The sequence below is a fragment of the Dermacentor andersoni genome, chromosome 1 (assembly GCF_023375885.2).
Source record: "Dermacentor andersoni chromosome 1, qqDerAnde1_hic_scaffold, whole genome shotgun sequence".
Taxonomy (NCBI): Eukaryota; Metazoa; Arthropoda; class Arachnida; order Ixodida; family Ixodidae; genus Dermacentor; species Dermacentor andersoni.
The window spans coordinates 286,785,220-286,812,661 of record NC_092814.1 but is presented as its reverse complement, the minus strand read 5'-3'; the positions used below and the strand labels follow the sequence as shown (position 1 = coordinate 286,812,661).

General features: G+C 46.7%; 1 protein-coding gene across 2 annotated transcripts in view; it reads left to right on the top strand.

Annotated features, from left to right (window-relative positions):
* Positions 1–27,442, top strand: part of LOC140213731 (uncharacterized) — a 550,291-nt gene that overhangs the window by 175,765 nt on the left and 347,084 nt on the right. For both annotated transcript variants that reach the window (XR_011890656.1, XR_011890655.1), the window contains one exon: positions 22,657–22,724. The gene's annotated coding sequence lies outside the window, so the exon portion shown is untranslated. The remainder of the gene's footprint in view (positions 1–22,656; positions 22,725–27,442) is intronic.

The following is a 27,442-nucleotide window of genomic DNA, read 5'->3' as shown; positions in this document are numbered from 1 at the left end:
CATGGAGCGCATTGCACATATCGGGGAATTCGTTCATTAAACTGTTGGAGCCGTCTCTACGCCTTTCCGTTCAGTCAACGAACCAGCGAGCTGGCATCCCTTGATACGCTTCGCGGAGATGGGAGCGTGCCTCACTTTCAGACCTTGGCTACCTCAATTGCACAGTACAGCCCCAACTTTCCCGGACTCTTCCCTGTCGTGTTCAACTCTACATGAAAACGATTGCTGTCAACGCTTTTCGCTTGAGCACTGTAGATTTTCGTGTAATAAACTTTATACTTGGACGATGAAATTTATTTGTTTCTGAACATCAAAGAAAACTCGCAAAAAGAACAACACATTGGCCATTTCAAGCAAGAAAAGAAAAGACAAGCGAGATCCATAGCGCACATCATAGCTAAGATTTTTTTTAACAGATAAAACTACGACATCTTATTAAACAACGAGTGAAAACATTTATGTTCTTGATGATGTTAACCCATTATTTGCGCTTGAAGAACACGAAGGATAGGGAAGCGAAAAATAAACGACAGTGCACTGCAACCTATGCCGCTTCTTGACATCTGATTACGAAAATTTGGCATAGAAAGTTTTGCTTAAACTTAAGTTGTTTTTTTTTTGTAATCCGGGCACATAGGATCCTTTGGACCACCTCCGCGTTTGACCTTCACTGCAGAGCATCACCATGTCCTTTACACAAGAAAATTTTCCACAAGAAGTACGTATCGATGGTCTTTCTTTGAAATGTTGCAACCGCGCTTGCAACTACTGTTTCCGTACAAGTACTAGAATGAAACCTGTTGGGAACCTCCTCTAAACTATTTACCTACTAGGTTTTTGTTTCGCTAGTTTCGCATGGTTCTGAAAATTTAACACAACTTGCGGTGTACGCTAGGATAGTGGCTGCAAGTTTCACTTTTGGTGTAGACACCTAAAGCTCTAGTGCAGTGGTCAATTCGGTAAAGCTACTGTATTACGGGCTTATTTTCAGGTCCGTCGCTGTGGCGTAAATATTTCACGATGAAACCAATACATATGAACATCGAATGGCTTCAACGAAGTTTTTCCTGCCTAGGCTAGCAGACGACAAAGCCGACGTTACTGGCTGGCTGGAAATGCTGCGAAATGGAGGAAACTGTTTCTCTTGTGTACGGCCCTATTTTAACGCGAGGGGTGGTATACAAGTGCTCGTGCGCAACTTTAATTATAGTAATAATACAAACAGAAAACAAAACGCTGTTTTCCTTCAGCATAACAAGCTCAGAGTTGGTACGGCCTCGAAACGCCTAACAGATTGCTTTTCTCTTTCTGTTGTTCTACGTAATTGTTTCTCTACCTCGCTTGTTAACGCAAATGCGCCAGTATTACCCTTAAGGCACGTAGGAACACAAACCGCGTCAATATTAATTTAGAGTACAAAACGAACAGCGAACGAAAGCGTGTGACGATCCGTAACGACAATCTCGGATCTCGGAGGAATGTAAAACGCTTCGGATTCGGTAGCTACAAGTTTTTTTTTTTACCGAAAATTAAGCTGCTCTGTTTTTTTTTCAGCCAACAGTAAGTTTGCGCGATTTAAAAGCATCGATTTCAACAACAATCAGCGGAAGCAGTTTTTTATGTTGCCTAAATTTTATGTCGTTTTTTCAGCGTTGCCCATATTTCGCGAGAAAAATAAAACCAGCTGTTTGGCGACAATAAGTGTAAGACATTTAATTTTTTAAAGAAACAGTAGACGTAATTACATAAAAATAGTATGCTTGCATTATCTGAGGCGGAATGATTTTACGTCGGAAGTGGAGTTTAGGTAACGTGGCCGGACTTTCACAAAATATGATTTGTTGCCAGACTTTTGCAAACATAAAATTAAACGCGCTTTTCTTGTCAATTATAGGTGTAGTTTTCTTCTACAACTAACTTTTTGCGTTATTAATTTATAGTTAATATGTAACAATAGTTTATAATTTATCAGTGTTTGCTGACTGTTGCAACTGCGTGCCGTACATTGTTGCCTAATTTTTGTGTGCCATTTAAATCGGCACGGGCATTTACCTTTTTTATTTTAGCTGATCAGTAATGTAAAAGTAGTGCTGACTGAAATGTTTTTAAATATTGCCTCGTAGGGCTTCCGAGAAAAACATTCTACACCGCATTGTCGTGGCCAGACTCCGGGAGTGCCAAATTTAGCGTTAAGAGAGGTGTGGAAACGTTTCGATCTTTATCTTTTTTCTTTCGTTGTATTATATATATCCGAGCTTCATATGTGCAGCTGGCGCTTGTGAGGAATTGAAAATTTAAGATTGTCGAAAAATAAAAGAAACTATGCATTTATATGCCTGTGTCGATACTGTCGACAGACGGCACCACTGCGGTGGACAACATTCGGACATCAAAAGCGTTACGTTTTGGGCGAGTTGGTTGTACGTGGTTCTTATCAAACTTTTGCGCGCAGAAAGACAGCACGTCGAACGAAGAAGGGATGCATGTTGTGTGTCCTTTCTTCGTTTGACGTCCTGTCTTTGTGCGCTCAAAAGGTTGATCAGAACATTCGGAGCACTGTCCGTATGCCGCCGTGTGATGGTCCGACAACCCGTTCGTTCCACTGGTACAGCCGGTAAACTTACTTCACGAGCATGACGCAAGATGCACCTTTACTGGCAGTGGCAGCAGGGTTCAGTGAGCCACTTCGGGAAATCGCGTCCGCCGACGCAGCGAGCGCTAGCAGACGACGCGAGTGACCGCACCACGCTGTGTCCCACTCCTGCCTTCGGCGGATGCCAAAAATTGACGCCGTTATTCTGTGCTGGCCGCTCTATTGAACTGCTGCAGCTTAGCACGAATGTTGTCGCACTGCATTTGCGACTACTTTAATATGGCATTTATACGACTCGAAGTGGGATTTGTCTGCTCTGTTTATTTGTTGTGGCTGGATGCGTGCTGCAAATCTCGTCTTTGCCAGTTTCGTAGACAGCAGTTTCTTCATTACGCGACGCACCAGAGGGAATAGAAGCGTCAGTGCTGGCTCAAACAAGCTTAAATCGGGAGTGCGCATCAGAATTTCCATAGCCCCGAGAGGACCTTTGAGGAAGCTTTTTTCAGCAACCACTCTTGCTAAAATTTAACGCCATCACTTAATACTGCATCTCACCGTGTTGTATTCGTTTCGTGTGCGCCATGTATGCGTGCGGTCCCTTTGCTGGCGTCACGCGTTCTTCTGTACATGCGCACCTGCACCGCTGGGGAGGCGGATTGCGGAGCGTCGGTATTAAGGAGGCGGCGAAAAAAAAAAGGAGGAACAAATTACAACAAATAAAATATAAGCACGTGGCCTGGCTTAAAGTCACGCGTTCCGCCCGTCTTTTTTGAAAACAAGGAACGAACGTGGAGCGTCAACACGTTTTAGGCGTGGAGTGCGATGCTTGTGCGAAGCAGCCGAAACGATGATGGCAGGTGTTGCTCTTGCCGCACCGAGTAAACTGCACAGAGAAAAGCTGAGCGTGCTTTGGATGCATTACTTTTGCATTCCATGTTGTATTGTGTCCTTCAACGCAGACCTCGTCGGACACACGCGCAGACGCGAATAAAAACGATTTTTCGGTTTTTCAGTAGACACGTGCAGACGTCCAAGCTGCAGCGCTTGGCCGCCGCTAAACCTGTTTATGGGCCATCGTCAAGCGGAATCCATGCCCATTGTCATGGAGAGGTTCGCTTTCCCGCAGACCAGGTCAGTCCGGTGGCTGAGGCTACTTTAGGCACTAAATTCCACCAGGTGAATGTAGGAAGTAGCACAAGTAGCTCAAACCCTGCAATAACCCTTAAACTCATAAACAATATCACTGTCACCCGTTAACTCGGCTGGTTTTTCAGTAATAGTAGAGCTCTTTTCGTGCAAAATTGCCAACTGGAAACAAGAGTCGCAAAGAGTCTAAAAATGAGGAGATCTACTACGGGAGACAGCCAAGGCAACAGCCAAACAGGAAGGAAGGCGAAAATTAACAAATTTAACCGTCCTTTATGAAAATATTTCTGGATCATTATGTGTTTATTTAAAAAGGAGGGAGAAAAGAAAGGAAGTGGAAAACAGTTCCGTGTGTTCTGAATGACGCTTCTACAGTTATCAGTCGAGCCGCCTAACGTAGCCACTTCTCTGCTATGTTTATGAAGGTGTTTTTCTTACCTCCTGCGGTGGGCGCAGTACGTCTAGAATCGCAGCGTCCTGCGCCCTACGACGTTGTACGCACTGGCAGCCGCGCATCATTACGTAACTTCCCAAATAACAATACGTGTCGACACGCTTGTGGCGCTTCACATCCTAGAGCATAAACGAGTGATCCAAACAAACTATGATTGTTTCCCAAATATATATTTCTCTATAATTCTTCCAGAGCTAATTCAAAAAGCGCTACTATTGTCGGATACAAATTCAGTCTGCAGTGAAGCTCCGCCCGCGCCCTCATTACCGCCAGCCACTGTTCCCCCGCGAGGCTGCAAATAATTCGTACTTCAAACTTTTCCTGTTACCCAAATAAGGCGGTAACCACACAAATAAAATTATTAGCCCGTAATTTTACAACTTTTGCCTCACCTAATACAGTGTAATGGCCAAAGCCTAATTCTTTATTGAACTGAAACAACATGTTTGCTTTGCTGCAACTATTTTTGTCAAGTTTCACTTCAGTTGGCAGTGAAGTTTCATGAGTAAATCGGGTTGAGCAGTGAAATAAACTGTACCGCAGAGATTTGAAGATCTAGTTAATTATGCAGTGTTATGTACCAAAACCACGATCTGATAATGAGGCACGCCGTAGTGAGGGTCTCCGAAAATTTTACCACCTGGGTTTCTTTACCGTGCACCGAAATCTAAGTAGACCGGTGTTTTCATCCCCATCGAAATACGGCCGCCGTAGCCTGGATTCGATCCTGTGACCTCTTGCTTAGGAACTCAATACCATAGCCACTAAGCAACCACGGCGGGTAGACTTTTGAAGAGTGAAATGCTCAGACTCCATACGCTTTGTCCATGTCTGTTGCACACCTCATTGCTCCCGTCGATCAAAAGACTCTTCAAGAACAGCAGACCGGTATTAGGTATCAATTACCATTTTGAAAAGCCCGGATGACGACGTTTTGTTTGCTTCTGTGATTGGCTGGCAGAGTAACACAACCCCGCGTGGTCCGTGTACCTTGGTTGCCAACTGCTGTTTAATTAAGTTATATGCCACTACAGAAATCTACTATAGGAAGAGGCCTCCGTCCTGCTGTGGACATAAAATAGACTGATGATGATGATATGAATCTTTATTTTCCACTTTCGCTTGTTTACTTGTTCTTGGCAGTGTTCCTCCTGCGCTTCTTTCCTGTGCGAGCGCATTCGATGTGGTTCTTTGTTTTCCAAGTAATCAAGAGGTGTATCTCATAGGCCTACTACGTGTGAAATACACCTTATTTCATTCCTCCTTTGCGGGTTTACGCGTCTTTATGGCGAATGGCGGGCGTCATTCACATTTGTACTAGTAAAGGTGCCCACCCCCCCTCATTTGCATAAAGAAGTTACCTTGGGTTGCCCCCTGCGAAAAAACAATCGTGGCTACATGCCTGGTCCGAGGGAGAAAGTTTCTTCCGCTTCTTAAGAGGAAGCTTTAGCTCGGACCGAACTCCGGCGCGGCCTATTCAAATACATGTAAAACGTAAAAACGTATTTTCAAAAATAACCCATTGACCGATTTTAATGAAATTTGTTGCAATTGAGAGAGAAAGTTCAACTCTTGTGACTGTTCGAGGCTGATTTTTGATTAAGAGCCTGAATTTATTTAAAATGCTTTTCAAAAATTCGCAAGTTTGAAAATATAGAAGCACGAAGTTTACAAATTAATAGATGTCCATCAAGAACAGATATCGCGGTTCTGTAAACGGCATGCGTTATATCATCGGAAGCGGAGAAATTCGATATGTCATTTTAGAGCTCACGTGAATTTGTTACGTTAAAAAATAAAATTATGGGGTTTTACGTGCCAAAACCGCTTTCTGATCATGAGGCACGCTGTAGTGAAGGACTCCGGAAATTTCGACCACCTGGGGTTCTTTAACGTGCACCTAAATCTAAGTTCACGGGTGTTTTCGTATTTCGCCCCCATCGAAATGCGGCCGCCGCGGCCGGGAAATTTCTTTCGTTGTGTACGAAGGTTCTGCAAAAGCTGTATTTCCATATTACTAAGGGACTAGGATTTATGTGTGAGACATATATTCTGTCCGCTTTACAAGTTCTATTAGATTCAATTCATAGAATTGTGATATCATTTTTCATTGCTGAGTGACCAAGTTGTACGCTTGATTGTTTAATTTTCAGAAAATTTTTCATTTTCGCGAATTCTTTTATAAAATATTGACGACCTAAATCAAAAGTTCGAAACCAACAGTCACTAGATTTTAAGTTATTCCTTTAAATGCAACAAACCTCGCCAAGCTTGATACAGTACTTGCTAAGAAAAACGAACTCTCCTTTTACATGTAGCTTCCGTATAAAATATCTTTCGTGAATTGTCGTGGTTCTGGCCTCTACGGGTCGCTTTAAAAGAACGAAAAGGAAAGTTAGTTTGTGTGGCAAGGTGAGTGACAGGAAAAGTTACTGAAGGCGCGAAAGTCTTTGCGAACGTTGTTTTGCGAACCCTCAGGCTGAAACGATGAAAGGGGAGAGGTGAGATGTGCCGAAAGATGATACAGAAATGGCTTCTAAACGGTGGCACTCCCTGCAGTCGGGTCTCAAGCAGGCGAGCTGCCATACATTCCGCCGATCGTATGCCTATAGAAATCCCAGAAAGTACGCCCTTCGAGCTCTCGGCATCCATCGGACACAGCGATGATGGTCATCATTTACTCGGGCGCTTTCTGTTTCTTTGACGTTGTGTGCCGGACACTCACTTTCCTGCGACGGAAGATTGTATGCACGTAGCGCTATTGACGGGTGCCTCGAATGACCGGCTTCGGTGCACACCTCCTCGCCCTGACGAGAGGGACGTCGAGGCACCCTAGGCCTACCCATCCAGTCGCGCCGCCCCGATAACCCGAGGACGCGTAGGATAAGCACGACAGCGCGGATGGCGCGCCACGTAGTCTGCTAGCCGCTGCTTGTTTACGTGTCTGCGTTAGACGCGCATATCTTTTAATATTTGTTTGTTTCTTAATGTATTTAAACGGTGGCATGCATTTTCTGATGATGTAGAGACTCATTTAGCTTCGCGCTGTAGTCTTTGCGTTGCAATAAAATCAGTGACTGCACATGTCGAGCGAGCGATGTGTGATCGTCGCGCCCTCCGTTAGTCGCAATTACTCACATTGTGATTCAAGCAGCTCACACACAAAAAAGAAAGAAAAACCTTTGGCGTTGTTTTAACCAAATCCAGTGGTGGCTGCGATCAGCGTTGCCAGATTGGAAAGTCGGCACGACACCAGAAACTCGCTAAAATTTCCCCAGATTTCACCAGAAAATAACATTGCCTTAAAATGCACAAAAATGACCAAGAATTAACATTCGTCAAGCACTCATCTTATTATTTATATAAAATCACGATGAGAAGCCTTTAATCATCCCTTGGAGCATCGTAGATGCCTGAACGAAACCTGCGTGGCATATCGTCTGTGATAGTGAACTTCACGCAACACCCCTCTCTGGAGGTCAACGTTGTGCGAATTCGTACAATGGAATTCAAAGTTTTCAGCGACATTTTGTTCCTGTACTTCGTCTTAACACACGTGAACTGACTGAAGACACGCTCCACCACTGCATTCGACACTGGGCAAGAAAGACATGCCAGTGCATACAATGCAATTTCCTGGTAGGGCTTTTCCCCCATGGCATTTTTAAACTTGAAAATTCTAGCCCAGATTGTTGCAGAATCCTCAGGAAGTTTCCCGTCGAAGGCGGCCTGCGCAACAGGTTTTTGTGACAGCGAAACGAGCGGAGCATCAGCACGTGTGTTGGCTGGCCACTTGACGCATTGCCGGTGGCCCGGTATTGCTCTTCCCCTGCTTCCCACGGTAAATTTGTACCTCCACTAGAACAGCCGGTGCCGTCTATTGAAACGACTTATAACTATACGTGCGTTGAAACCTAGAGCTAGCATCACACGCTAGCACAAACTTTAGCTACAGTAAGCTTTATATAGTTCACTGTACCCTAGCAGTAGCACAACAACACAGGGATTTCATGAGGAATAAACAAATACAAATATAGGCCTTAGAATCGTGGCGGCCGCAGGCGCTACCTAGTGTTAAATGTTTGGATGAGCAGCGCGGGTGGACGGTAATTTCGGTAGAGTGGTTTTCCCCAGATATCCCCAGATTTTGTCTGGTGTAGTAGACTGTTGGCCTGGCCACCAGGAGCTCTACATTTTCACCAGATTTCCGAAATCTGGTGGCCAATTTCACCAGATGGCAACGCTGGCTGCGATACCAGAACGCAGCGGTTTAGCGATCCCTTGTAACGATGTGTTGATTATTCTGTAATCTTTGTGAGACCAGGAAATATCGATAAGGTGGTGTGAGATCATTCAGCACTAGGAAGGAAAATCTTAAGCGCTCATATGACGTCGCACGATGTAATCGAGCTTAGGCGTATGTAATTGCACGGATGTGGTTCTGACTGGGGTTAGTGGTTGCGCGACCACCTTTAGCTGTTCCTGCGGTGCCGTTGCGTTCAGTTCTGTTGAAGTTTTGCGAATTAAAAGAGAAATCCGGCAACTTCATCACATTGGAAAGCAAGATGGACCTGCTGCCGGGGTAACTGCTGTTGACTGCTGCCACTTGGGTGTTGCTGCTTTGTCCATCCGTCCGTCCATTAGTTCCGCTTTTGCCACTGGGGCTGTTGTGTGGTCGTCAGACCGCCCACTCACCCTTCAGCACTGGCGTAGCGCGAAGGAAGAACTATATTTCATCCACTCTACATAGCTCGCGCTGTAGTGAATTTAGACAGGCCTATATAGTGCGTGATCGACACAGAATGCGTGGATGTTCTCCGCAATAATACAATAAAACGTTGCATAATTTATGCATAATATATATTCGCCTCGTAGGCCTCTCTATATTTTATCCTTTGGCATCTTCAAACCCAGCCTTACACTTTGCCGGCTCATGGCCTCAGTCACTCTTTGTGAGGTAACTACAGTGTTGCACATTTGAACCTGCCGTCTGCAAACCAGATACAAATGAGATAGTCCCCAGTTGATCCTCACATCGAATTCTTTCCCAGTCTTACAGGTTGAGTGCTTTCAAACATTCAGTAAATAGTGAGAACGATATTTATGACAACTCTAGACGGTGATAGAAGCAAGCATCCCGTATATCGTGGGGTGCCACAAGGAGGTTTGCTGAGCCCAACTTTATTTAATGTCGTTCTCGTTGGACTTGTCAAAAAAAAAAAAAAAAAAAACTCGCCTGGCGCAGTCTTGGTCTCTGTGTACGCAAATAACATCTGCATGTGGACAACGAGAAAGTACAAACGAACCTACAGCGTGCAGTGTCAATAACGTCCAAATACCTAAATAGTTGTGGACTAGAGCTCTCATCGAAAAAGAGCGTAGAAATGCCATTTGCACGGAAGTCGATGGGCTGCTACCCCGTTATGACTGATTAAAAAATTATACCTTCGGTAGCGTACGCCAAGTTTCTCGGAGTCGCCATCGACTGTGACCTATCTTGGTCGAAGCACATTTCTTCATTAAGAAAAAAGCTGGGCAGCTTCGCTGAATTCATTCGACGTATGTGTGGAAAATCATGGGGGCCATCCAAATCATCTATTCTGCAGCTCTACCAGGAACTTTCTGGGGGATAGCTCCGCTACAGTGTGCCTGTACTTTTTCGTTTTAGTACATCTGCCGTCCGCACATTTGAAAGTGCTCAGGCTCGCACACTAAGAATTTTTCTAGGGCTACCAAGATGTGCTTCCACATGGGGCACTATTGTAGAGGCATGCGCGTACCCAGCTCGAGTTTATCTACAATGTGAGCCAGTGCGGATTCATGTAAGGCTACTGACGAGGCACGGGAATCATCCACTGACAAACGTCACAGGCATACGGCATGAAGCAGCCTACTCAGAAGCGTGTTGTCGCAGCAACATCTACTCTCGTCGGACGTCGCGCCGCATGACGTGCGGGAAGTTCCGCTCTGGACTGCGTCAAAGCCGAGGGTGAGACTCTCAATCCCCGGATTAACGAAGAAGTCGAAAATCAAGCTTGCTGGGCTCAAACATTTCGTGTTATCCTACATTGCTTACATGTACGGACACACCGAGCATGTTTTTGTAGATGGTTCTCTAACACAGGTCTCTTCCGCGGCAGCTTACACTGTACACAGAATGGGGATAACGCAACGGTTCAAGACAGGACACAGAATATCGTCAACAGCAGCTGAGTCGATCGGCGTTCGAGAAGCAGTCCGCTGCATACTGCAACAATGCCTCGAGAAGTGGACAGTTATGCGTTGTTAGATGACGAAGCATAGGGTGAATTGTACTTGTTTTCGGCTTTTTCAATAGTAACAGCGCTGGCCACAGTGACCAGTAGCAACAGGGCGGCGCCCTAGCGTTTCCCCCTTTTCCGGGCCAGCTTTTTCTCTGCGTTAGACAAAAAGTATTGCTTCCTAGAATTCTTCTTATTACTTATTATAATGACATAGTTCTTTTTATACAATACTTAAACAATTATTTATTCATACGTGCAGCAGTAGACACTTTAAATCCCATTTGCAAGATACTTATTTCATTATACCTTAATTTATTTTTTAAAAATGATAATTTTTTCACCGCCCTATTCATAGCCGATCCCCCAGTGTAGATTGTGCCATTTCACTTGGCAACATGCACAAGAACAAAATAGAATATGGGGACGGTCTGCCTATATGCCTACACCATTATAATTATAGAGCTCGGCTCTTTCCCGCCCGTTCCTGGGTTGAGCGTCGCCGTCCCTCGGCTTAAACGCGCGAACGCGCCAGTGCCATGCACGCGCCTTCGTCGTCGTTGTCTTCTTCCACAGTTGGCTCCGACGGCGCTCATCATGAAAGCTTTCCCATACTGCGCCTGCCTCTGCGAAGGCGCTGACGGCACTGGGCCAGTCAGTGCGCTGGTTTCGGTGTCAAATACTTTCTCTGAATGTATGTGTACATGTGTGCAGCTGCGCTCAAATTTCGCATTCGGGGGTATCGTAATCGTCGGACATTTTTTCAAAATTCCATTATGACTTGTTCAACGACTCTTCCTTTTATTTCTTTCAAAAGTATGAAAGCCCATTCATCTTGTTTCACTTGTCCATTAGTTCTTAATCTTTTATTCGCAGTTCTACATTTTCAAGTTCAATTTTCTGAATACATTAGCTGTGCGTGCAACCACCCGAGCCTTGACCCATCCCCCATAGGTAGTACTAGCCATGTTTTGAAGGCGCATGATGATCATCATCATCATCATCAGCATCGTCATCGTCGTTGTCATCATCATCATCACTGCCGCGTTCCATTCTTTTTCGCACGAGACATCTCGCAAGAAGGCGTTCCGCCTCTGGAGAGGACAGTGACGACTTGTGCGTTCTTTGTCTGGTTTCATCTGCCTTAGACCTGTAGCTGCTGGCGCCTCTGCAGCTGCAGCTGAACGCTAGTATTTTCGGCTCCTCCCGAAGTTTTTATGCTGCCGTGGTCCCTGTGCAGATGTGCTGCAGACTCCATCGTTGGCCTCTCTCAAGTCTTCGTCGTCCCAGCCAGAATGCGAAGCATGGTTGGCCTTGCTCCAGCCCGAGTCTGTTGCCGCAACATCTGAGCAGCCAGTTGTTACCCAACAAAGGACATCAGTTAGCTGGAGCTGTCCACACCGCCACTACAGCGCGGAGCACCAGGCCCCCGTGGGCTTGGAGGTTGCCAACGCCGCTGCTTTGCGCCGTGGCCACGATCCAGCCCAAAGTCACCAGTCGTGCGAGCTGTCGATGCTTAAGCCACGAAGCGCCCGCAGGATTGTGCCACCATAGCCGGTTGCTGTGGTGTGTGTTCTCGGTGAGAACCCTCACCCGTCTGCGACCGGTGGTTGCCCTGCTCAGCCTCACGGTTCTGGCTGCGCTCGCCCCGCCCGTGGAGTCCTGGAGCAACCCATACCTGCTCGTCCAACATCAAGTCTACGAGAAACACCAGGAGGTGCTCGCCAAGGACCCGTCCAAGCGGGCCGCGGGCGAGGAGCGAAATGACGAGGAGTTTTTCGACTTCATCAATGACTACCTGTTCAAGCGCGGCGGCGCGGCAAAGCTGAACAATCCCACTGGCAACGGCCAGGCGCAGTTCGTCGGCGTCGACACCGGCGGCGCCAGAGGCAGCGCGAATGGTTCGGCGGCTTAGGGTGGCGCGGTCGACGCCAAGGACAGCTGCCAGTCCAACCAGCGGAACAAGATGCACATCATCAACTTCCGACTGGTGAATGGCAGCCATGCTACGATCGCTGCGGCAGCCAGAAAGGCACGGGCAACGGCGATGCACAAGAAGGGCGACTACGCGCCCCATGTGCGAAGCCACACAGCGCACCACGCGAACGGCAGCAGCGGCGAGTCACACGCGGGCGATCGCAGCGACAACGCCCCGCTATTCGCGCGACGATGGAGTGGCCGCCCCAGCGTCGCATACAGGAGGACTCACCCGACCCACGTGACCACCGCTCGCACGGTAAACTGCGACCAGCCCGAAACGGCCATGAGAACGACCACCACCACGAGAGGCACCACGACTATAGGACGACGACAACGACGACGACAACGACCAAGAGGACCACGACGATGCGAAAGCCAACGACGACGACGGCCACCAAGAGTACGACGACGTGCTCACCGACCACGGTGGCTGTGTTAGGCGGCGAGTGCCCGCCACCGCCGTCCACAACGAAGTCGACCACCACGACAACTACGACGACTGCGACTCCGAAGCCGAAACTTTTGATACTTGATATACTTGAGCTTGATACTTTTGTTTTTTATTGCCCTTTTGTCTTTATAGTTTAGGTGTGAGCATTATTTTGTGTAAATAAATGTTAACGAATTTTCGTTCATATTGTGTTCGAAAGCGTCGAACCTGCAAATCTTGTTCCCCGCGTCCTCTGTAATCCACAGAATCTACAATTTTAATCGCAGTTCGCCCGAGTATTTAGATGATTCAGCTGTTTCAATGCGAATCAAGTAAAATAGAGGATGCGATGAACATGCTTAAGGGCAATTTTTCAAAAAGGGAACAATAATAAAGCTAGCAGCTTACCAAATATCCGCGTTTTATCTGTCGCAAGAGTTACTTTACCAGGTGCTCTACCAAGCGGATTTGACGCACAATGCTTTCAACGTTCATAGGAGGGGCCGAAAAGAGAAAGATCCTTCACGGATGATATATAGGCTTATTACCTAAAATTTCCTAGTATATACTTTTCAATCGTCAAATGTTAGGCTGCCTGTGCCAAGTGGGTGTTTGTGGTTTGTAGTAATGTCATAACAACTCGGCATTTAAGCAGATTAAAAGGCCTCATTTAAAGCACGATTGCGCGAAGAATTTTCCTCCACCTTGCTAAAAAAACCGAAACCATGCGTGTCATGAGCGCCCATACTGCGCCTTAAACCGACGCTAAAGAAGATAGCAAATCGAGGCAGATTGAAAAATTGGGCTTCCGTAATAAGCAGTTTGTTATTCCTAGGGCGGACAGAGCATTTGCAACCGAAAAAATGACGGAAATATCAAATTGGGATGGTGGGCACTGTTAGATGGTGCAGATCAACAACGTTATAATTGTGATATTCTTAGCCATTCCTTCTATTTACTGTGCGCCATTATTTGAGGAACAAGCTAACAAGCAAACAAGATGGCGGCGTCCACTGTGAAAGAATAATGACTTGGCGGTAAATGAGTTGCGAGCGAAAATCCCGCATCACCTATTTCGACTAATTGCAAACTGGAATCGCTGTTTTTTTTTTTTTTTTTTTTTTTTAGACGCTTGCCCCTCTAATTTGGTATCAGCGCCATCATGCTGATAGCAAATATCCTTGATCCTAGCCAATGGAACTTCGCAAAGAAAATCCTATGCACCCCATCAAGGGTGTCCTTGACGTATCTTTCGCCTGTAAGCGAGTTAGCATAAAACGCGGGGCCAATGATAGTGCCACCGTAAATTCTACACCACACATTAACCGACCACTGATATTGGTGATGTGTCTTCGAAACCTTTGAGGGTTGTCGTCACTCCAATAGTGACCGTTGTGGATGTTCGCTTGGGCATTACGTGAGAAAGTAGCTTCATCGGTCCACCGTATTTTCTTGACAAAGCCTGACCGCTCTTCCAGCTTGCAGTTTGCAAAGTCCTTTCCATTTGGAAAAACATCTGGTGCAGCTGCACGTACGTGGTACGGATGAAGTTGCCACTTCTTAAATACTCTCCGCACTGTAGACTTTGACACTCCAGCTTCAGCACCCACACTGCGAACACTTGGATGTGGGTCTGAATCAAACTTTGACAGAATATCTGTCTCCACGTCCTCGCCCCGGATTGAAGATTTATGCCGTTTCTTCTGAAAAGGCCCAGTCTATCTCAGCGTTTCATATGCACGCACAATCGTCATTGAGCTCGGACGCGTACCTGGATGCCAGCGTTGAAATAGCTTAACGGCGCGCCTTCTATGTCCACTTGGCGCGCCTAACGCCAAAACCATATCCGCTCTTTCCTCATTGGAGTAAGCCATATCTGCTGCTCAACGTTGGTCACAACCAAATAGCGTTGCTATGGAGAACACGCTGAGATACGGGTGCCAGAGGAGCACTGGATATATTGCAGTTCACTGCGATTGGTTCAAACGAGGTAGTGCATAAGTTATGATCTACATCCGGTAAACTGGAACAGCCTGCGGGCCCACTCTCTCAGGAACTGACGCGCCGGTCACGGTGCACGAGTGTGAAGCCAGACGCGGCCACCCGATACTGGGACCACGAAGCGATCCGCGCGTCCGGTATGCGAGATCAAAAAAGAACGTCTGGTAGGCAGTAAGTGTGGGAAGGGGAGCAGACTGGCCCAGTCCGAAAAGAGTCATCGTCTGAAGAAGACGCCTAATCTTCTTGAATATAGCCAAGTTTTTTTTTTTTTACCCTTAGTTAGCCTAACCCCGTGTAATTTATCCGGTGTTATTCGTGCCCTAAGGTTTAAAGATGTAGCATCATCGTTCAATTCGAAAACTACTGCAAGGTCATTTGTGTACAAATGCTAAATTGTAGCAGCCGTGATCGCCATCCATCGTTCCCACGCGCTTCGCCCTTTCCTTCTTTCAAGCAGAATCAAAATGTTGCTTTCGTCTTTTCTTTTTCGTGGCCTTAGACGCTTCATCGCTTCGGCACCGCTCGGCGAGCAGCACGCATTTGCGCCGTCTTGCCATAAGAGACGCATACCCAGATACCTGCACCAGGCATAACGCCCTGTCGTGGGCCAGTCCCGCTGCAGCCCACCTTGTTCATCCATCGCACGCTTGAGAGCAGCACGGTAACAGTACGCAAGCGCCCCGCCACGTGGTATTTTTTCACATTTCGCGGGCTTTCTTTGGAACGCGGAAAAAACGACCACGTGAGATATATCGCGTTGGAAACAATTTATTGAGAGGTTTCACAAGGTGCTCTACAACTTTACTGTCACACTTGGCAGGCCCTTAGTGAAGCCATTAGGCGACGCTACGGCTCGCAAGATGGAGTGGTACGCAGCGAGACACCCTCGCAGCGACGTCATGACCGCGGTGGTAGCGGATCACAGCGGACGACTGATGGAACACACAACAATCGCGGCTGGCCGAGTGGTGGAAGCGGAGGAAACCGCGATTGCCATGGCCATGCTTGCGGAAGCGAATACCGTCATCAGCGATAGCAAGCAGGCCATCGGCAATTTCGTCCGTGGTAGAATTTCCAAACAGGCGTACCATGTCCTCACGCGGCGCCCCCTAAGCGGCTTGAAAACCCTCGTGTAGATCCCCGCTCACGCAGCTGTTCCCGGGAACGCGTCGGCTCACAGTTTGGCTCGAGATATCGCTCGCCGAGATTCGTCTGCGGATGCGGATCGCTTGAATGAAGAGGAGAGACAACAGGAACCCATCGAGACTTATCACGACTTAGCTCATAGGCATCGCTTGAGGCGTCGCGCGCTCCCACCACCGGCCAAGCAACTCGATAAAACGCTTGCTGTCGCGTTTAGGCGACTCCAGACACACACATATCCACACCCAAAGTACATTAACAAAATCACAGGTTGCAAGCAAAGCGACCTATGTAGGCTCTGTTCACAAACAGGGACACTCACACACATAATGTGGGAATGCACCTCGCTCTCGTTTTCTCATCCCCCCCGTCAGCAGCGAAACTGACTGGACAGCCTGGATCAGTTCCGGGGACGTCGACCGACAGCTTGAACTGATGGACTGGGCGGAGAAGGCCAAGCAGGCCCAGGGCCTTACTTCAGCCCAATCCCTCAGCCATCTCCTCCTTTCCCCTTCCACCTTTTCATTAAAATTTACGGCCACCACCACCACTTCGGATCTGCAGCCGATACTTAAAAAGTTGATCAACGAAACATAACTAATCCGTTAGGTAAGGGGAAAATAAAAAATAGCCCAAGCGGGTCGAGGCCCGTGCCAAAATTTTGCATACGGTTCAACTCGCGTCCGGAGTGCCTTTCATTTTATTAACTTTGGCTCAAATTATGCGGGACAATATATATATATATATATATATATATATATATATATATATATATATATATATATATATATATATATATATATATATAGGGCGGCGACTACAATACAGGGCGGCGACCGGCCTGTATAGGGCGGCGACTAAAAGAAAAAAGTAAAATAATGCGCAGATCTCACGCGCAGTGTGAATCGATGTACACGAACGTTTCTGTGCTGTTTGCTTTGATTGAAGATAATTAACGGTGACGTTGACGGCGAATGTTTGTGTTGAATGTGTCTGCGATGTTTTGTCCAACACAAGAGTGGTGAGTTGACGATAAACGTTACCTTGCGTGCACCACTGCTTTTTGTCTGATTAGGACACAAAACACAAAGGGAGAGGTGTTTGCTTGAGGCGTTGTGCGCCATATTTCATAACCACTGAGAGGGTTGAGCATTGTCATTGCCTAATATAGGACATCCCATCGTGGCAGAAGCATTAAAGTTGAACTGGATTATGGAGCTCTACGTGCCAAAACTACAATCGGATTATGAGGCAGGCCGTAGAGGCGCACTGCGGATTAATTTTGGCGCCGTGGTGTTGTTTAACGTGTCCCTAAATCAAAGTGCGCGAGCGTTTTTTATTTCGCCCCCGTCGAGATGCGGCTGCCTCGGACAAATCCACGTCCTCGAGCAATGCCATAGCCGCAAACCTAACGCGGCGGGCACAGAAGTGCTGATTTGATGGTCGACCGGTTCCGTAGTGTCTCCTGGACCCTGCGGTGCGCTTTAATTATTGCGGCTGTGTTTCAGCACGCCATGCGTAAGTTGTCGGCTAGACATATTTGCATCCATTTATTTTTTGAAACTAACAGAAACGCACCGTACCATACCTTGAATTTAAGTTTATCCAGCGTTCCCTTGCCTTCTCACGTCACCTTTTTCGTATTCCTCCCCCCCCCCCCCGCCCCACCTTTTTACTTGTGCGGGAACTGCGAGCGAAGAGTGACAAGGCTGTTATTCACTCGTTTCGCGACTGCGTCAGTTCTACCCATTCTCTGCCTCCTCTCCCCCCTCCTCTCTTCCATCTTGTCTAGCTTCCCTGTGGACTTGCAAGTCGGTAGAAACGTAATAGTTTGCGGAGGGTCGCGGATAATTACAGCTGTCAAGAGGCTTAGTGGCGACGACCCGGGCGCTCCAGAGGGTATTGTGCCCATTCGACACAGTGCTGTCCGAAGTATGTCCTCGCGGGTATTTTGTTCTCTGCCACGCTCCTTCCATGTACATGCACGCTCTGAACCACCTCCCGACGCGGTGTGCCGGAAAGCAGCAGCAGCAGCAGCAGTGGGAAAGTCGAAGTAAAAGGCAAAGAAAGCTTCGCTTTGAAAAGACAGCAGGCAACAGATTTTTAAAGGAAGCCTACAACAGATGCGAGGATAAATTTTCCATAATTCGCATCTCCAGCGGACATTATATAGATGGGCGAGTAGCGTTCACAGTTCGTTCGCTAATTATGTAAAATTGGTTAATCAATTGTTAATTTCTCGTTTTAAGCTCCTTGTTGCATCGGCAGCATTGCAGGAGGGAGCCGCGGATGCGAAATTTATTTATGCTTGTATTCGTCGACGAAAATTGGCCTTTCTCGGATACGATATGTACTGCTACATCCTCTGTAGCCCTCTTGCAATTCTGCCAATAAAGCGTGGGTCTTAAAATGAGGAATAAGAAGTTGACCAACTTTAGTTACTTATCGAGCGGACTGCGCCTTGGCAATGAGCATCACAAACGATGCACATTGCTAACAAAGCTTATGGCGTCCTTGATAATTTGCACCGGTACACACTTGTGCGCCCCGGTACGCCCACTCGTCCTTGATGAATCGCACAGGTGTTCACACTCCGTAGATGGATGGATGGACGTTATGAACGTCCCCTTTGGAACGGCCCGGTGGGCTGCGCCACCAAGCTCTTGCTATTATACTGCCCAATGTCGTATGAACTCCCACAACCAAATTTTCTGATGTCTATTGCGAACTCACTACTTCCACCAATCCTCCAATCGCCTCTTTGAATCTATATTGCTGACATGTTTAATTTTGCACTGCTCTCGCTGAACCCAAGGGCTTCAAGGGTGCCAGTAGTGCCTAACTCGACTACTGGGCAGACGTCGACGTCTGCATGTTTTATGAGAATGTGAAGATCTTCACATTCTAATAAAACATGCTCCACCGTTTCCCTAGTTTTAGCGCAGCACGCACATGCTTCCTCTTCCTTCTTATATCTCGCTTTATACGTGCGTGTTCTAGGGCATCCCGCTCTCGCTTCAAAAAGTAATGAGCTTCCCTTTGAGTTGTTATAAATTGTTTCTTTCCTTATTTCGGTTTTCCTCTTAAGTAGCTACTCATGGCAGGTTTCTTTTCCATTGCCGAGACCCAGGAGATTATCTCGCTTACTTTCCGCCTGACTTTCTTTGTTGCTTATTTGCCCACCCTACAAGCCGCGTACTTGCTGGCAAGCTTCCTACTTCTTTTCCTCCGCTGTGAATCAATGTTTTTCCTGTACAGAGACCCCAACACTCTCCCAGCTCATTTATACTTTCTTCCAGATTCCTCAGTCGTTCTTCATAATCAATTTTACATCGAGCTTCCCTCACTTCAAAACTAGTCCAGCCCATATCACCCTGCACAGCTTCATTTGTAGTCTTCCCGTGAGCGCCCAAAGCGATGTGAGCCACTGACCTTTGGTTCCCATCGAGTCCTGATTGTACCCCTGATTTAAGGCAAACAACTGCATTTCCAAAAGTCAGTGCTGGAACCATTACACCTTTCCCCAAACCTCGGAAGACATCTTACCTATTGTATCCCCATAGCGCTCTGTGCTTCATTATGGCTGCATTTCTCTTCCCCTTCACTGTTATTGTTTTTTCCTTTGTTTCCATATATCTGTTGCCCTCGTTTATCCATATACCAACGTATTTATATTCTGTTACCGGAGGTATTTCCTGGCCCTGTATCTACACTGTCTATTCACTGTTTTCCTTGAATACCATAACACCTGATTTTCTAACACTAAATTTTAAATCTAAAGTGTTGCTTTCCTGTCCACAGATATTAGCCAGAAGTTGGAAATCACTTTGCTTGTTAGCTAGCAACACAATGTCGTCCGCATAAAATAAACCTGGAAGCTACTCCTCTACTACTGTACTCGCCTATTTGTATGAGAGATTAAACCCGATATTACTTCCTTCTAGCGCCCTCTCCATCCTCACCACGTACATCATAGACAGCAGTGGGGATAAAGGGCACCCCTGGCTCAGTCCCTTGTTGATATCAACTTTCTCCTCACTCCTCATCCCTTCCCATTGAACGCAAACGGTATTTTCTAAGTAAATCTCTCTCAAAAGCTGTAGACAACCGTTACCTATATAAGCCTTCCCCTTCCAGAATATCCGACAAAATGTTGCGGTCTACCTTGTCATAGACTGCTGTAATGTCTAAGAACGCCACATATAACGGTATGCTTTCTTCTTTTGATATTTCAATACACTGATTAAGAACAAATAAGTTATCATCGAAACGCCTACCGATCCTGAAGCCATTCTGAAGTTCTCCCATAATGCCCTTATTCTCTGCCCATGATTGCAGCTTTAATTTGATTGCCTGCATTGCTAGCCTGTATATTAACGATGTAATGGTCAACGGTCTATACGAGTGTATTTTTTCTCCCCCTCACATTTAAAAATTAAGTTCATTTGTCTTTGTCACAAACTGTCTGGTATTCGTCTATCTTGTCAAGCTTTTTCCACTGCTTACACCAGAGCTCCCTTGCATTTATTCCTAGTCCATTAATCAGCCTAACGGGAACCTCGTCGAGCCCTGTGGTTGTACGCTTAGGAATTTTCTCTTCGGATTTCTGCCAGTTGAAATTTGCCCGCACCATCTTCTTTTCCAGCTGGGTCTCTTTCATGCTCTTTTTTCTTCAAATACAACCTCGTCAGTGCCTTGGAAAGGTTGGGCTGTTATTTTTCGGATGCAATTTATTGCCGCTTCCCCTTCCAGTTTGTTTCCATCTTCGTCTAGGATATGTTCTTGTATTGTTGTCGACTTCCTGCATAATAATTTTGTATCGTTCCTAAATATGCTAGGTGCGGCCTGCTTTTTCTCACGTATTTCTGAGAACCAACGTTCACTTTCACCTTTTATCTTTGCTTGCACCAGTATTTGAAGCGCAGACTTTTTCTCTAGGTATATTTCCCATTTACTGGCTACCTTATCCTGCGGCAACTGCGCCTTCGTTGCCTGCCTGTGCTCTCGGGATACTTTCTGTCGTTCGGTGATCGCTTCTCGTATTTCCCTGTTCCACCAGCTTTTCGGTTTCTTTTTTCTTTTCCAAAGAGCATGTTGTTTCTCCTTCCGTATTTCTGTTGTTATTACACTTAGAATCTGACTATATTCTCGCTGTTTATTGGCCATTTGTCAAGTTCTTCGTCACCTCTAGTGACTATATATGTTATTTGTTCAGCGTTCAAATTTGGACTGGCGATTTTGCACTCCTTGCTCTCTTTCCCAACTACATATCCCATTTTCAAAATGACGCGTTTATGGTCACTCCCTATGCTGCTAAACCCTTCCTCATCGATGACCATTTCTCCCAACTTATGAATTGCTTCTGTGATCAGACAGTAATCAATGGTTGATTGCCTGTTTCCTACTTCGCACGTGATCTCCCCTTCACACTTAGGCCTTGTATTTATAAACAGGTTATGTTTCTCACAAAGGTCTAGCATTGACTTCCCCTTGTTGTCGGTATGGCCATCTAAATCCTGTATGTGGGCATTCATGTCACCTAATAGGATAATTTCAGCGTTATTCCCGAAACCCTTAATATCAGCAATTATGCATTCCACTAACTCTTTATTCTTCTCTGTGCAATTATTTCGGCTCCACAAATACGTAACGCCCAGCTAAGTTTTTTTCCCACTCTTTGTACCTGATAACCAAAGATGCTCTTAACATTTTGAATTTATTCTTTTCCATTTGGCTCCCTGATGGATGAGCATTCCGACTCCCCCTCCCTTTCTCTCCGACTTAGTTCTGTTGCACCCTTCCCAAACATAATTTTCAATCACTGGCGGCTCTTCCGAGTCTCTAAGGTGCGTTTCTGTAACGGCATACACCCCTATTTGTTCTCTATTCAACTGCTCCTCAATCTCTGCCCACTTTTTCTTTCTTTTGCCGCCCTGCATGTTTATGTAGCCTACTGCGTGGGGAGCTCTCTTTCTTGCTTTCCTCCTTTTTCTGTTACTGACGGCTACGCTACGCTGATCTTGCCTTATGGGACTTTTTTCATTACTACCTACTCTCGCCTCCTGAGCGCGCGCGGGCCCCCTAAAGAAGCAACAGTGTGACCAGCAAGTTGCCAGCCCACTTCTCGTGCAAGCCTGTAATTGAAATGGATGCCGTCTCGATTAACATCACCACTCCTTCTCACTTCCCTGTTTACTTCGACAACCTCGAAGCCTTTCTCTCGGCTCATTTTCCATATCGTCCTCAAGAAATAGGGCGCACCTGAAAAAATCGGAGCAGCACCGCTGTGCAATCCCAGCAGGCATTGCATGTCGTGTGCGTTGCAGACCACGCGGAACGACTGGTATGGCGACACCAAGGAAACTAGCGCACCTTGAATTTTTGGAAGCCTTTTTTTTTAGTTTGTCCGATGACTACCAGCAGAGGCGGTAATGAAACGCCGGAAATGAGCAATATTGTGGGAAGAGTCGTCAGGTTGTTCGTTGACAGCGACTTGATTAATTACAATTTTTTATGGTGCCGAATTCATTTTTATTGCGGGATGGTGCTGTTTTTTTTTTTTTTTTTTGCTTCGAAAAGCACTTTCGCGTATCCAGGCAGGTGTGCTATAACGTTATAGCAAAGTACAAGAACTCTCAGTTCTCTGCAGAGCAAGTTGGACTTGGACGAAATATTTCCCGAAGAAACTGCAGAAGAATACGTCCTGTCCTTCCTGTGGTGAGTGTTCTGCTATACGTATCTTTAATAGTGTCTATCCAATAAGCCGCTCGATGTCGTTCAGGTTTGGTAAAACTTCTGAACGGGCCATTGTCGTGCTCTTTGGCATGACCGAAAGTACTCTCCATGGGATCATCCAACGGGTTCTTTCGTTTCTGGAAAGTATCAGTTGGAGGTATGTATGCGTTTTCCATTAACTGGGGAGGAGATAGCCGTCGTCGAGCGTGAAGTTCGAGCAGGTAATAATATTTTTCATCACTTTATGGCAGAATATATTCAACTGTAATTCCCGCGTATACGGGTGTCCCAGCTAAAGTTAACCAAGCACTTAAAAAATATATAGGATATACAAGGACGGAACCAATGGTGTTCTGTCAGCAGGGACGTACCCCATCAGGAAGAGTTCTCTAATTAATTGAACTATCGATGATTTGATTACATCAATTAACAAACTTTTTAATTACTTAAGGTAAGGCGCGGAATTTGATAGAAAAGTAATAATTGTGTTTAAAACACGCGATTCAGTTGCTTTCAGTGTGCTATGTCTCGCGTAGCTATTTTTTCCGAGTTATAAAGAAAATGTGCAAGATATGAAAATAGCCGCATGATTACGCGACACCAACCGTCCTAGGTGGTTACGTAAACGCATATGGTTTAATTGGCGTATACAAACATGACAATATGAATACGCCTTCGTTGAGCGGTTAATGCCTCACCTGCCATGATTTCGTCAAGTTGTAACTTCGCCATCGCAACGTAATATTTCGTGCCATGAATTATGATCTCTACGGGCAAGTTCAACGCGGCGCACGCGCTGCAGAAGGAAACTGACAGCTCGCTCGGTTATGCGCACGGTTCAAACTACGCGCGTAACCGCCAGACGGCGCTAACAGGGCGCACCGGCTAAAACCCCTCAATTTTTCAAAAGTAGCGCCATTCTTAGATCTTTCCGCTACCCCGCTCACCAATGGCTCACCCTGGCGCGTCCTAGCGCGTTCACCTCCACGCCTCCTGTCCCCCAGCCTCCTCCGCTCCCCCATTGGCCAATCTGTGTCACGTGGAAGCAGGCGCCGCGATTTTGTGTATTTTTTCTTTCCAGCGCGGAGCAGGGGCCGCGCTTTTGTATATTTTTTTCTTTCCAGTGCGCGCCGACCTCCATTGTAGGGCCTGCGCGACGAAAGTACGGCAGGCGGACTGACGGAGTGCGTTAGCGTAATAGTATGTGTAGGGCCGAGAACTTAATTGCGATGCCATGCTGCTGCGCCTTCGGTTGCCACAACAGACACAGCGAGGGCAAAAACCTTCTTGCTTTGCCGTCCGGCTGGCGCAACGCAAAAAGAAGTGTGGAATCGCAGGATCGGGCGGGCTGACTTCGAGGAAGTGGCAAAGAGCGCACGGCTTAGTGAAGTAAGGGCCACGGCTACTGACAACCTCTTATTTTGAGCCTAGTTCACGCCTTCCGCTTCGAAAAAGTGTGTGTTCATGCTCTGCGTGGTTTTTAGCGCGTTGTTTGACTTTTTTTTTTCGAATGTGCTCTCTTTGTTTCATGTAGTTTCGTCTTGCGGTGAAATGCACGCATCTGCAGCTGGCCTGTGACATAAAAGCGACTTTATTCAGGGTGTGTTTTGAGCTCCACCAGAAGTTAGCACATTCTTGGCGCTTTTGCAAGGCTCAATATGATTTACGATGCAGTCTTTTAGCTTCGAATGTACGCCCGCATGTATTGATTTGGTTTGTGGTGATTAACGTTTTTAACGTTCCGAAGCGACTAAAGATAGGATGGAGGTCGTAGGGGATGGCTCCACATAACTTTATCTAGCTCGCCTGGGGATGTTTAACGTGCACTTTGATAGTAGAGTCGTACGTGGGCCGGTAAATTCCTCGTTGGCGTTTCATAATACTCGCGCGGGCGCGCTAGCGCTGCTTTAGAAGTTGGTGCCTCGGCGCGATTGTATTTCTTCAATAAATTTTATTTACTAGTTGTAAGAACCTGTCATTATTTCGTATTATTGACGGCGCTTCCAGGGCACCAAAGCGGCAACGGGAACACCAAAGCTAGAACCAGGGCTAGATGGGGCTCGCCGAAGCCTGTGCATACCAAGGGGGTATAAGATCGCGGAGAACCAATTTTGTATGCGAACACTCCCTGCGACGCCTGCATTATTGTAATGTCACGTGCTCTTCAGAGGCCTCCGTTAGCCATTACATGTGCCCTCCTGGAGCAGTACTTGTAAAAAAAAAACAATATATCGTCACGATTACCGAAACACCCCGCAATTAAGAAAACGGCCCAGTTAACAGGTATTGCTGACCGCACACAGCCGGAATCTCTCACGCGCCGGCCGAACAAAAGTATCCTGCAGATACGTAAATGAACCTACGAAACTACGTACACATACTTTCACGCTGTCGACACCTGAAACTTTGGTAATTACGCGCGTGTTTGAGTACACCGCGTGCTTGCGTCGTGTTTCAGCAACGCGAACTCTCAACGTCGCGCGCTTTACGCTTTAAATACGCCTTGAATAACGGTCCTTTTCTCTATTTCTTCCGCAATTCCAACACAAAATTCTAAAGCCCAGTTACCGACTGACAAAGAAAGACCTCGATTGCAAAAACTGCTCCGCAGGGCTCGAACGAACTTTTCTGCGCATTTCCTCCCGTAGCGTGTTAGCCGTCGTCTGCTGCGGCAGGCCCACCACCGGCGGCGCCACCGTCGAGGCCGCGCCGAGCGGAGGAGGAGGGAAGTGAATGGCGCTACTTTGGGAGATTGAGGGGTTTTAGCACCGGGTAGGGACTTCAGCTCCGGCGCTGTGCATTTTTGTCCCTGGATTTATTTACGTTTGCCCCTCCACCGTCTATAGGGGCGGTGTGCCCCCATCTGGTTCTGAGGCGACTACGGCGCTCATGTGCCGAGGATGCTATTACACATTTCTTCCGTCGATGGAGCTATCAAAGCAGTAGCACTCACACAGGAATCGCCGAAGTGCGCAGTTTTTACAGCTTCGATAATTTCATGAATCGGGCGATTCCCGTGCTTTCTCTGTTTGGTGCGCTCATTAAATCTGGGGTTTTCTCGCCAGAAGCGCTTTCTCGCCAAACACCTGAGGCCTCAGTCTTGCATATAATTATGCATCAGCAACAAGGACAACATTCCGCTCCTGTTTAGAAGATGGCGAAACATTATATCCGCAGCAGTTGACGCTGCCCTTATTTGTTGTTTTCGTCGCACAAGCCATATGACTACAGCATTAGCGCCACGACGGCCTGCCCTCCCCTCCCCCTTACCCGCTCCCTGTCCAAAAAAAAAAAAAGGGAAAAAGAAAAAAAAAACGCTTTTTGCGCTATGCAGATGATCTCCTGGCAGTTCTTTTGGGTGCACAAGTTTCTAATATTCGCGGCACCTAACTATCTCGGTTCCATCTGAACCCCTTCACTGCTGCTTGAACCCTTTCACTGTGGTTCCATCTGAACCCCTTCAGTACTTAACAACATCAACAATAATGTAAACGAGGAAATAATGCTTTACTGAAAACTCGACTTGTCTGTTACCGAAGATGTGTCGCATTCTATGGCTTTTATACACTGGCAGGGTAGAAAGCAGCTGATTATTAAATGTTTCCACTTTTTTACCACTACTGATAGCTTCCAGTCCAGTTATCAAGCTAAATGTGCCCGAGTATTTTTTGTCTTCCGTACGTGTCTCAGTTCTTGTGCTGCCATATGTGTTCACGGGTTATTCATGTACACGAGCTCACATTTGTGCGCAGCTAGATGAATTGGAGGCTCTACGCGTGAGAAGCTACCCGTTTGGCGCAGCTGCGAGTGGGAGCCTGCGATCGATGGTCAGCGAAAACGAATATCAGCGCTGGCGCACCTTGCGTCGTCTGCTACTACAGAGCCCCTCGCCTATTTCCGCGGATATTATCGCATCTCCACGCGAGTGAGGGCATTGATCGAGAGAACCACCCTGTTACGTATCTGCGTCCATTACGCAAGGACTTGTTCGGGCATATTTGTCCAGTGGCCGCTGTAGGAGCTTAATGTAGCTTAGCTAAATTGTCGGGAAAAAAAAAATAGTTTACGGAAGGGACGAGCCTTTTCCTGCTCGATGAGCTGCCGGGGCTGCCTTCCGGCCGTCATAATAACCAGAACTTTGGTTTCATTCCTGTTGGAAATATGGTTTCAAGAATTTGAGGTGATCGTGGCACTGTTTGTTGCCTCGAATAATGTGTATTGAGCGCGTGCTGCACAGGCGTTGACATGTGTGCGCGCGTGTGTGCGTGTGTGTGTGTGTGACAGAAAGTTGTGGCGATGCTCACCTAACACCGCATGCGCAGCTTTGGCGAGCACTTCGCTAGTGTTTGACGCGATACATATCTTCCTCTGTGTCCATGATTACTTGGCGTTTTTGTCCGATTAGCCGTTTACCTTTTGTTTTATGCACATGTCCTTTTTTCACATCATCGAACACTGGTAATGTCTGCATTGGAATTTGAGAAGGATGTAGTAAGTACTTGGCAGAGAATTATTACGCACAGAGTATTACAATACGGCAAGTTATTGAATAATTGCAAAGTCACCAGGGAGACAGGACTTAGGACTTGCGCACTACAAGAAGAGCACACCGTTTGGGGCGTATCTTGTCTCCAAACAATAATCGTCATTTGTCTTGCTTGCGTTTGCTTTCTTGAATATATAGCGCTGGTCTACTTTCG